Here is an 11654-nt window from a genome sequence, read left to right as displayed (position 1 = left end):
CTACACTCAGTGGGGGTTAGGCAAAGAGGACCACAGAGTTCAAATGCTCCTGCTGTAACACATGCTACCTGGATTCACATGACTCCTCAGGATGAGCTCAGGGCTCCTCAGATCTGGTAGCTGACAAATGTGGTGAAGTTACTCGCCCGGAGCCACTCAGGCTCTGTGGCTGCATTGCAGCATGGGAAGTGCATGGGACCCTGCACCCCCCCACAAGGTATTAATGGGAGAAGTGGACATTTCATCTCAGTAAATCTGACTGATGATTTACAGATTCATAGAGCAGGGTTTTTTTCAATTTGCACTCTCTTTTATCTTCAAGTGTCCTATTTCCTTCAGCAGCAATGCCATTTACTCCAAGACTATCAATGAGCATTTTTTAAGGCCTCAGGAGATGAAGTCACTCTATGAAATCCTGCACTCTTTAAATCTAAAAGGACATTTGATATATGGTTAGGGATTATTATAAAACATACATATGGTCCCAAACCCAGTCTTGGAAAACTCTTGTATTCCTTTCCTAAAGGATAAGTACCAGATATAGACTGGAAGTCAGGGACAGCGTCCTTTCCCATTCTGAAAATAGGTCTTCTCTGTCATGAGACTAGCAGTGTGTATTCGTACTTAACAACAAAGTCTGGGGGTTTTTTTCTGCGTTGGGAATCCAAAATATAGCATTTTCAGCTGGTTTGGTTTTCTTCCGCAGCTGAAACAGCCTTCTGAAAAAGGGAAATGGACATTTTCTCAGTGATAATCAAAGAAACTCATGATTCCACAGAAACACTGTGACTTTGACTGTCATCTGTGTATAATGAGGCAAGCAATAGAAACAGCATGTCTCCTGCTACTTACACTTTTGGTGTGTCAACATATTCACCCATATATACCTTACATCATCCTGTGTATATTGGCTCAAACACAATTATTTAGAAAATCTGTGGGAAAAAAGTGTGTGACCGAAAACCTGAAACATGGTATTATCCTAATAACTCCTCGGTAACCTTACATAGATCTTAACACAATCTCTCCACTCATTTGATTTTGCTACTAAATCCCTCCTGCTTTCTCAGGCTACTTATCCTTGCAGGCTGGAGGTCAGGTTGCACCCAGAATGGCAGATTCTTCTCTGATAGCATGTCCAATATGAGGGAGATTCCCTGCCTTCAGCAAGTTTTTTAAATGAGATTATTGATTTCACTTTGCAAGCGAATCAAAGTAGATCACCTGACCGAGAGCACTGGGATTTCATTTGAGGGGTAAGGACAAAAGGTGAAAGTTTTTCTGTGGAGTGACGAGCAGAACAAGCAAAGAAAGACTCCTCTAGTTTTGAAACTCCCAACTCATCCTTGGACGTTATCGGAGAAAACAGAGCGCAACAGAAACCCCAGTTCTTTTAGAAGCTCGTTGAGTTGTGGTTGCTTAAAAAGATGTAAGATTTTCCTTAAGACATTTGCCTAATACAAGACTGCCTTCTCTACATTGGTTATCAGATCTAGCCACCAAAACCTTTAAGTGCAAAAGGGCCTTCATTTCTGAGTCTGTGGAGCATATGGAAGGAAGGCCAAATGATCTGAAATACAGGATAGCCCCAAAAGGAGATTCTCCCATGAGGCTTGACACTATCTCATAACATCACTGTTCCTAAACCCTGCCCTGGGTACGCTGCTAGAGAAATACATGTAAAAGAAGGAATACTTATCGGCTAAGGGTAGTCTTGCAAAAAGCAACTAATTTTGGTTCGTCTTTTGACAGGGGATATCGCACACACTGTTCCCATAATCACGGTTGAATTATGGGTCATTTGTACCCCTCAAACCAGTGCCTGGCACCAGTACTGTCACCTCTGGGGTAAGGGGCTCTGTCAGCAAAACCAAAGATGCTCTGCCCTCTGGTTTCTGGAAGGAGGGACAGAACTCCAGGCTCCACAGAGCTGGGCTAGTTTTCCTGCTACAGCACCAGTTAACATCAAAGGCATGTCCTGCCAGACTGAAGGCAGTGTCTTTCGACACCCGTTTCTGTTTAGGGAATGCACGAAGTTCTCTCCAGGCTCTGAAGAAAGGAGACTCAACTCGGCCAGTGCAGCAGCGTGGCCTGCCCCAAGCACAGCCCACGTTAGTAAATCAAAATAACGATATTCCCAGCCAAACTCTTCCATAGGTATAAACAGGAGAGGGGGAGGAGTCTTCAACCTCTCTACAGATCGGCGGCTGAGGCACTCCAGCCTCCTGGGACTCAAATCTATGGCACATACCCCAGGCTGCAGCAAGGGAGCCCAGAGCGTGAAGAGGGAAAGGCAAGTAGAGGGAAAGGCTGTTGCTCTTTCAGCTACTCTGGCTCTTGAGATCCTGGCTCTGCTCCCCAGCAAAATTTCCATTACCTTGAAGAATGATGCAAACAACTCCAGTAGCATGATTGAAAGAGCGTGAAGAAGATTCAGAGGTGATTCGGTATCTTGGTGCCATGGGGGCAGAAATGTACTGACATATCTTGGTCGTCCCTGTTCTCCTCTGCTTCCCGCGCAGCCGGAGGGGCTCTGAGCACCAGCGACCCTTGAAGTAACAGAGAAAGCACAACTCCTCTTAACATATTTTCTACAGTTGCTATATTTGGCCACTGATGGCCCCCTTTGGAGGGGGCAAACCCAGAAACAGTTCACTGTTTCACATTGATGTGCATTAGAAATAACATCCTCTGGAACCGCAGGAGTTAATTGCTACACAGTTATTGGGTTTTGTACATTTTTGCTCTTTAGAAACTTTCATCTGTGGAGTGTAAGACAAAGGCATAGGAAAAAATCCCTGTTATTACCTACTTTTTTGTTTGATGGTGCTTCTGCTTTGCTGCTAATGTCATTTACAAAGTGATCATAATAATGAATTCATTTATTGGTTACTTGAATCATGTAGCATATTGAATTTCATTACAAGGATCCAGAAAACATTTATATTCAGATAATCCTTTATGGCTTTAATGTTCGAGGATCCATTTGTCTCACAAGACAAATCAGAGGTCAGAAATTCAACGCAGTGTGACAACACTCTGTTATTCCACTTATTATTATGGCAACATGCACTGGTACCACAAGCGTTAAGACTTGCATAAACATTCCAATTTTAAATCTTATTTTTAGAGATCTGCAGCTCACTCATAGCGATTTGCTGTAGGCAGAACTTGTCATACAAATATTCAGCCTAGAACTAATTTTCTTTAACTTGTTTTAACATCTTCCAAAACAAACAAACAAAGACTTCAGCACTTTTAAAAACACAGTTCTCTGTATCTTGATCAAAACACGGGACTTGATTCAACAATGAGCAGCTCTAGTTTGAAGCTAATATAAAGTATAATAACATTAAGTGCATTGAGTTACTCTAGAAGTAAACTAGAATAACACACTGGCAGATCAGGCTCAAAGTCTCTTTGTTTATTAGATACTCTATTAGAGCCTCTGCTAGATTCTACTTTAACACCAGCTTGAATCCAGCTGAACTGTGCTCCTTATAATAACCTGTCTGAAAAGGATAGAAATCCTGGGTTATAAAAATCTGTTTCCAGATGATCAGATATCATTTACGGAGACATCCAACAATGCTTCAAATTTGTCTCAGCCAAGATAAGTTATGTGAGTGCATCTCACATCCCCTCATTTGTTCAAAATGGGATAATACCTTGTGCAGAACACAAACCAGGACTGCAAATAATCCAAACACTGATCTTGCTTGCTAGCTAAAGCAGGTCAGGGTGTTTCTCATTTTGTTCAAGATGTTCATAAACATTCATTTAAACATTAAAGGCAACGAAAGTGATGAACAACAAAAAACTCGGGAAAACAGACCGTACTGCAGAAGTCTACACCTGAGCTCCTTTTTCAGTGCTCCTCTCATGTTGAAGAGAGAGAAAGAGGGTCTGTCACTGGGTGACTCACTTCAGAGAAGCTCTGGGATATTGTTCAGCTGAACCACCCTCTGCAAACCCTTGTTATCATTCTCCAGCTATTAAGAAAATGTACATGATGAGTTCAGACGTAGGAGGCTTCATCCGGACTGATCTCCCTTGGGAATCTGTAGTAGAAAGACAAGTGAAAGGATTGCTACCCAGCACCCTTCTTGGATTTGCATAGCAACAGCCTGTTTGAAAACAGTCTTGAACTAAAGGAGGCTATTTTCCTTTCAGTAACCACAGTCCTCTGGGGAGTTTCAGCTAATGTGGATCTCACAGAAGGTGTACGTATGTGTTTTTTACTTCAACTTCTGCCCAACACCAACATTTTTTATTGTGTCTATCAGGACCATGTGTGCATCTGTGGATGTCTTTACCCTTGTCGCCACCTCCACGGATGACATAAATAGCAAAGCATCTCTTGTCCTCAAACCATAGCCAACAAAATCCCAGATGTAACAGAAAAAAACATTGCTGCATCTCCAAAGAGCATTGGGGTTGGTTGGAAAAGGAAGGGAAGTGGCAGGAACTACAGTTACGCTGCATGTCCCTGGATATATGGGGTAATTAACCGTACTGGTAAGCATTCAACTGGAATATTGTGTTCAGTTTTGGACTCCCAGTACGAGATGGATGGTAATAAACTGTAGAGAGAACAGCAGAGCATTGCTAAGATGGTCAGGGGCCTTAAGCATATGGCCAAAAAGGGGCAGCTGAGAGAATTGGGCTTGTTTAATCTGATGAAGAAGAGACTAAGGGATGATTTAATAGTGGTCTACAATTATTTGTAAGGCATTTACCCACACAAAACAGCCAAAATCTTGCTGCTGCCAGCTGATAACAAGGGGCAACAACCACAGACTGTGGCTTGCGTGGCCATTAGGAAAAAAAAAACCTTTACTGGTGGATAACATGGGGTACCCAGGGAGGTTGTGGAATCACTGTCCTTGCAGGTTTATGAGACTTGGCTAGACAAAGCCATCCCTAACCTGGTAAAGTGGCAGTGCTAGTTCAGGAGGTTGGACAGGATGACCTCCAGACATTCCTTCCAGCCAACATTTCTGTCACAAACTATAAGTCCTGTTAATTGACAGTAACTGAAACAGCTTCAAAAGGAAATGTGGTTGCTCACAGGGGAGGAAAAAATGCCTATGCATGTATGAAAAATGTACTCTGGACCCTGCAAATCCATACAGGCCAAATGAAGAAAATGCACTTAGAAATGAGAGAGAGCGTTTGCTTTTCTGGCAATGTTGCCTTAGCAAGTTTAAGGTCATCAGATAATTTTAAGAGAACAAAAAGCAGCCTCACTAAAAATCAGAGTTCTCCATATTTGCTGCTTGGAGTTGGAATATAAAGCCCCAGACATACAAGGTTCATAAAGGAGGGCTTTTTTTGACAGTACAATACCTTAAACATACTGGGAGTTAAATATACTTTCAAAGGGATAGCTCTTCAGCTGTACAGTCAACTGCTTTGACCACCAGAAAAGATACTTCATGCACATTGAATAGAAGTCCTATGGTTACTTCCAAAATAACCTAGGAACCCTGAATTATTTGTCTGCCACTAGGCAAAGTTCTACAATCAAGTTCTGAATTGTCTCAGGGCTTCTGTAATAGTTTGTTAAAAAATAAAACCACATAGAAAAAGAAAAAAATAATCCTATTTAGCCAGTGAAGACCAGCTGGCCGAGGAATATAGTTTTTCCTCAAACTATCTGAAGTCTCTTGTGCTGCTTCTCCCTGTAGATGACTTTAATGAGACTAAGCTGTTTACATTTTTTCAAACCCACATTACTTCCTGCATTTCCAGCTGCAGTCCACAGTTGGTGCTCAGTACTGGTAACATCAGATTGTCCAGAGTTATCATTACATGACCGCAAGGAAATGTTTCAAAATCACTTAGGTAAGCGGGAAGGATAGTATCTCTCGTATTTCATGGAATCACAGAATACCAGCTTGGAAGGGACCTCAGGGATCATCTGGTCCAACCTTTCTTAGCAAAAGCACGGTCGAGACAAGATGGCCCAGCACCCAGCATTTGCTCACTGTTTGCTGCATGCATGTTGCATGTTACGGACAGTTTAAAAGGCTACAGGAGGACAGCAGAAAGGCAGGCTGCTTCACTCTGCCATGCAAGCAAGCAGCTTGCTGCAGCACAGGGGGCAGGTGAAAGCCACCGGAGGAAGGGCAGCAATAGAGAGCAGGGAGCTTGCAGCCTGGCTGGAGACTCCAGAAAGGACAGGGGTCTTGCCTGTAACAGAAAGACTCACAAGTAACCAGCACACTGCCAGGAGAAATGACATTTTCCTCAGGTGTCAGGCGGGACTGTGCAATCCAGGAAGCTGCTCAAAGCTCCACAGTATGAGCAAGAGGAAAAAGCCAACCCTCATGGGCATGGAGCAAAGATTTGGTTGTGAACTCTAGGAAAAAAAAGTATTTGTCTCCATCAGATCAGCGTCTCTCTGTCAGCAATTACCTTGCTCTCACCTGAATTCTCATCAAATCAAGCGTTAGAGACTGGATGCCCTTTTGCTATTTCAGGCATATTCCCTCCGAGGAAAAGGTGCAGGTATATCTGTGCCTCTGATGCCTCGGAGCATCGCCGTTTCTTGTCAGCACAGCTCAGCGATCTCACTCTCATTCACAACACTGACGAAGGGGTTCATATCATGAAGAATAAGGGAGCATTTCCCCATCACTTTAAAAAATGCAGCTTGGGTATTTCTGAGAACTTTCCTAGAGATGAAAAATAGTGAATTTTATGGAGGACATCTGTAACATTTCTTGTAAAACATGTGGGCAAGTCATTATTACCATATTGTTAGTCATTCACTGCAATGTGGTTTGCTGTCTGCAAGGCTTGACAGAGAACCTGTGGTGCAGTCAGGAATTATACACTGGCCTGTTAAATATGCAAGCCTAGTTATTTCTCTCTTTTTCTCTCTAAGATAGAAAGCATCTCTATGACGTTATAAAAACATTTAGAAAGGATGCTCATCTGTGCTAGTCTGAAGATTGATTTCTCTGCTTAGGTTTCTTTCAGAGTCTCTTCTATTTCATGTTCGATTTATTAAAAAAAAAATATCAGTAGCTGAACAACTCTGGGCTGCTCTGTAACAACAAACAAGGATGGACTGGGAAGGTAGGAAGGTACTGATAGAGTCTTAGCAAGAATTCACACTTCAGGAATCCAAGAGGATTTTATGCATGAACCTTAATAAGGCTATTTACAGATGATGAAACTCTCCTGTCAGCATCCCTTTAAAGTTTCTCTGTATAAATATCAACAATCTTGCTGGACAATTGGCGAGACATTAGGAGGCTTACTGCACGCTGTGCTGTGAAGCTATCTAGTTTTAAAGAGCAAATGACTCATTTAATAGATATGGTTCTGTTGAAAGAACATTCTTCAGAGCTTAGTAAGAAGTTTAAAACACATTAACATTAGAAATCAATGAGCCAAAAAACTGGACTACTGAGGTCATGGTTAATAAAGAAAGACTTCAATTTTATTTTCACATCCTGCTTTTGGTCTAATCACTTGACCTCATTTTTAAACACAGTCTGGATGTAATTCACCATTCCACACAAAGAGACTGATTCTTTTTCCCAGTTTTACTCTCTTCAGTAATTTCAATTATATTAAACCTGATTTACACCTGAGGAATTGAATATATTTGCTGATATTTTCAAAGAAATCAGCCACCCAGCCCACAAAGCACAGTCCAATTTAATGGTGCCATTCGGAGCTTTTCTGGCTACATGATATACAGCTCTGTTAGCTATGTGACATTAAAATACATAGGAATGAGCCCACTGTTTGCTTTCTCCTTTGAATAGCAGATTACTCATTCCTCACTGTCCAAGCCAACATGGACCGGAGTTGATGGAACAGCATTTCCATCATAGGAAACAAGGCCGCCTCTGGTCTGTATGCAGACTGAAAGCATGCTGAACAAATTTTTCTATTAAATAGTGCTTATGTTTAAGATCCCCTACTCATACACAAGCATTTCAGTAAACAGGCTTTGAATTGCTCAAGCCCCGAGACACCCTGAAGTTCCTTTTTAAGCTTCCTGACAGGAGAAGGCACAGAAAAGAACAAGATATTTGTACCTTTAAAAAAACCCCTGCATTTCCTACAAAATGAAGGTGTCGCAAGTCTGAAAGACTTTTTGATTTGTGCTTATTTTTACTGAAACCCCTACTCTCAGAAAGTCAGCTCTTGGCAAAGGAAGGGAAGACCAAGAATCTGGGAGCTGTGTGGCAGAAGATAGATAGTCAACCTTGAGTACAAACAGCTTAAGAGTCACGCTAGTGGTAGAATATACTTCCTGGAGCACTGTTCTTACACACACAAGAAACATTTCTTGTTGAAAAGAAACACTGCATCTTGGGTTTGTGAAAGGAACATCCATCACCTTGAATAAAACATCTGTCTAGAGGGAGAAACACAGCATTGATGAGAGCACAGATATCTCAGGCTTGCACAAAAAAAATCTTCAGAAAATATTCTCTATCAATCAAAGTTACACCTAAGCTGAAAGCGAGACTACAGTGTTAGTGGTAACAAGAACCTCAGATGGCTAGACTAGGGTTTACTACTGGACAACTCTAGGGTCACTTATTTATTCTGTTATTAACAGCTTTGGTCACTCAAATAGTCACACACTTTCATCAGTTTCAAAACAGGAATCAAAGACGAAAAGGAATGAGCTTCTAACACTTTAAATATGGGTTCAGTATAACCAAGCCCTACTGCTTAGACATTAAGTCATAACTATCCGAGTACTGCAGACTTTCTCCCAGATTTCTGGTCAGGGCTAACTCATGACAGAAGTTTTTCCTGAGGTATTCTCACACTTGCTTTCTGGGTTCCAAACAGTGGATTTACAAAAGATAAACAAGTTACATGAAAATTTCCTAATTTATTAAAGTTCTAGTCTTTGGACATAGTCATCTGGCACCAGTAAAAGCACAACTCATAATAACGCCCATCATTACTACTGGTGCACTTCGCATGTCCCACTTTCTGACATGGCATGTTTTTGTCTCCTTACTTTCTATCATCTCTCTTCAGATTTATTTTAAACACCTCCAGCTGATGTCTAGACACAAGGACACCTGAACTAGTATCAACAGCATATTCAAGAAATTTTTTTTAATTTTTTATGACACTGATCAGAAAATGCTCATCTGCTGTTTTTCAGCTTCTGAGATTTAATGATTTGCTATTGTAGAGCAGGAACAAAGAAAAACATGAAAGAGATTTATAGCCTATCTTCAAAACTAACACATTTGTATCATTCATCTATCAATCAGCCCCAGTTTGTTCCAATGAGGACAAGGTCAATACGACTACTACTAGATTAATTCTGTGATGCTATATAGCAAAGAAGCCTTTAAATATCAATGGTTAGCAGAGGGAAAAGGCTCACATGTTAAAAAAATGGAAGAAAGGACATAAAAGTATTTCCCTAGAGAAGTTAATAAAATAAATAGGATTCCAACAATGATATGTTTGAAACCTTCGAGTGATTTCTAAAATGGAAAGCTATGAGCAATTTGGCCTGTTCATTCCATTCTCTGGTCCTGTTATGTTCCCGTAAGTTGGTGCAATAGCCAGCAACATTGGTTGTCTGTCTGAAAGGAGTATCAAAGTAAAACCCAAGAAAATGTCTTCTCTATCCCCCACCCCCTTTTTTTAAAAAAAAGAAATTGCTTCCCTGGTGAAGCTTTTGGAAATCTGCTCGATACAGTTATTTTGGCAATACACATTCTTGCTTGATTGCTTTACCCATGACTCAAAAACTGATTCAGAAATCTAGTACCGTGGTAAGACAGTGAGTGACACCAGAGTCTGCAAAACAGCCAATATTTACATTTGCAAGGCTGCATGGAATCGTACCTGCCTCGCTTTCTGTTCTGCAGCCACTGTGGAGAACAACATAGGAGCAAAGACTGCAAAACATTTAGGCTCTGCCTCTCTATGGCTTCGTCTAAGCCCCCACAGACCTCTCCCTGGCTGTCCAGACCAGGGATCTATTGCAGAAATTTTCCTTCTGGTTCATGTGTCTTGGATTCTTCTTGAGAGAAAAGCAAGAGAACATGGTGAGGGAGTGAAATAAAGGAAGTGAGAGGAATTGAATGAAAAATACAACTTGTGTACATTGAGGAAAGAGCTGAGATTTAGATTTATATTCCTCACAAATTTATTTCTAGGATTACTAAAGTATACCCTTCCCTCTCAGTTTGCGCAATCTGCTCCCAAACACACAGAAGTAAGCTTTTGTTTGCTTTTGAGTTGAAAGACATTCTTTTTCTTCTAGACTTTGCTGTGGAAGAGAGAAGCTGGGGTGAAGAATAACTTGCTTTGGCAATCATTAATGGTTCTAATGGTTTCAAATTGTACACCACCAATTCCTGAGTTTCATTGACTTTCTTATATATTAGAACCAGTCAGCACTGAGAGCTCAAGAAATGCTGCACCAACATAATACACATAGCAATTCTCTTCTTTTTTTCCAGACTGAAAATTGTTTTCCTAAGCAACTGCTCTACAATAAGCTAGTTTGTATTACAAATATTTCAAACATTTTTCCCACATAGCTGGATTTTAAGCACAAAAAAGATTAACTACTTTGAGAATTTATATTTAATAATACACAGAGGACGTAGATAGCTTCTGTATAAAGCTATTACATGCCTAAACCACAGTATGACTATGCTCTCAGGAACAGAAAAAATACCAAAAATTACCCTTTATGTTTGTAATAGTGGTCTCAGAAAAAAACTGTACATAATAAAATACAGTCCACATTGTGAGAAATGTCTCAGTAAGGGTCCCTTCAATAAAGATCTCCATATAAATTAGGGTGCCACTTTTAAGGCAGAAGCAAAGCATTTTGTAATTTTGCCAGGATTTGTATTTGACCCTTTTACAGAAGTAAACACCTGTGTTGGCTCACATGTTTGATTTCTGCATCTCAGTACTTCACAGCACAGCCTGCTGTGCTGGGAAGACTTTGTTGACTTTTAAAACACTTCCATATTACTGTTTTAATTCAGATCACAAACACATCTTTGAAGTGAATTTCCCAATCATCCCCACTTACTCTGCTTTGGTTCATGTGGATTGGTCTTAGAGCACAGAGCTTCCAGACGAAGCTAAGCCAGAGCCCACCTAACATACGATGAAAAGGTATCCAGTCATGGGACTGGTAAGAAAGACCCTGAAAAATCTCCTCCCACCCCCAAAACCTGGGTTTGCAACACTCTAAATTTTCCTAGTGCTCGACACTAGTTGTTTATGTAGACTTAGCCTTTGTCTGCACATGTCTGAAACAGGTATTTTTGTTAGCAAAGTGTCTCTGAGAGGATTACTCTTAAAAACCAGTTCATTAAAATGTCCAGTTAAGTGTCACAGAACCATGGAATGGTTTGGGTTGAAAGGGACCTTAAAGATCATCTAGTTCCAACCCCCCTGCCATGGGCAGGGACACCTTCCACTAGACCAGGTTGCTCCAAGCCCCATCCAACCTGGCCTTGAACACTGCCAGGGATGGGGCAGCCACAGCCTCTCTGGGCAACCTGTTCCAGTGTCTCACCACCCTCATGGTAAAAAATTTCTTCCTAATATCTAATCTAAATCTACCCTCTTTCAGTTTAAAACTGCTACCCCTTGTCCTATCACTAGACTCTCTGATAAAG

Source organism: Haliaeetus albicilla, chromosome 13 (genome assembly GCF_947461875.1).
Source record: "Haliaeetus albicilla chromosome 13, bHalAlb1.1, whole genome shotgun sequence".
Lineage (NCBI taxonomy): Eukaryota > Metazoa > Chordata > Aves > Accipitriformes > Accipitridae > Haliaeetus > Haliaeetus albicilla.
Note: the sequence above shows the minus strand (reverse complement) of the source record.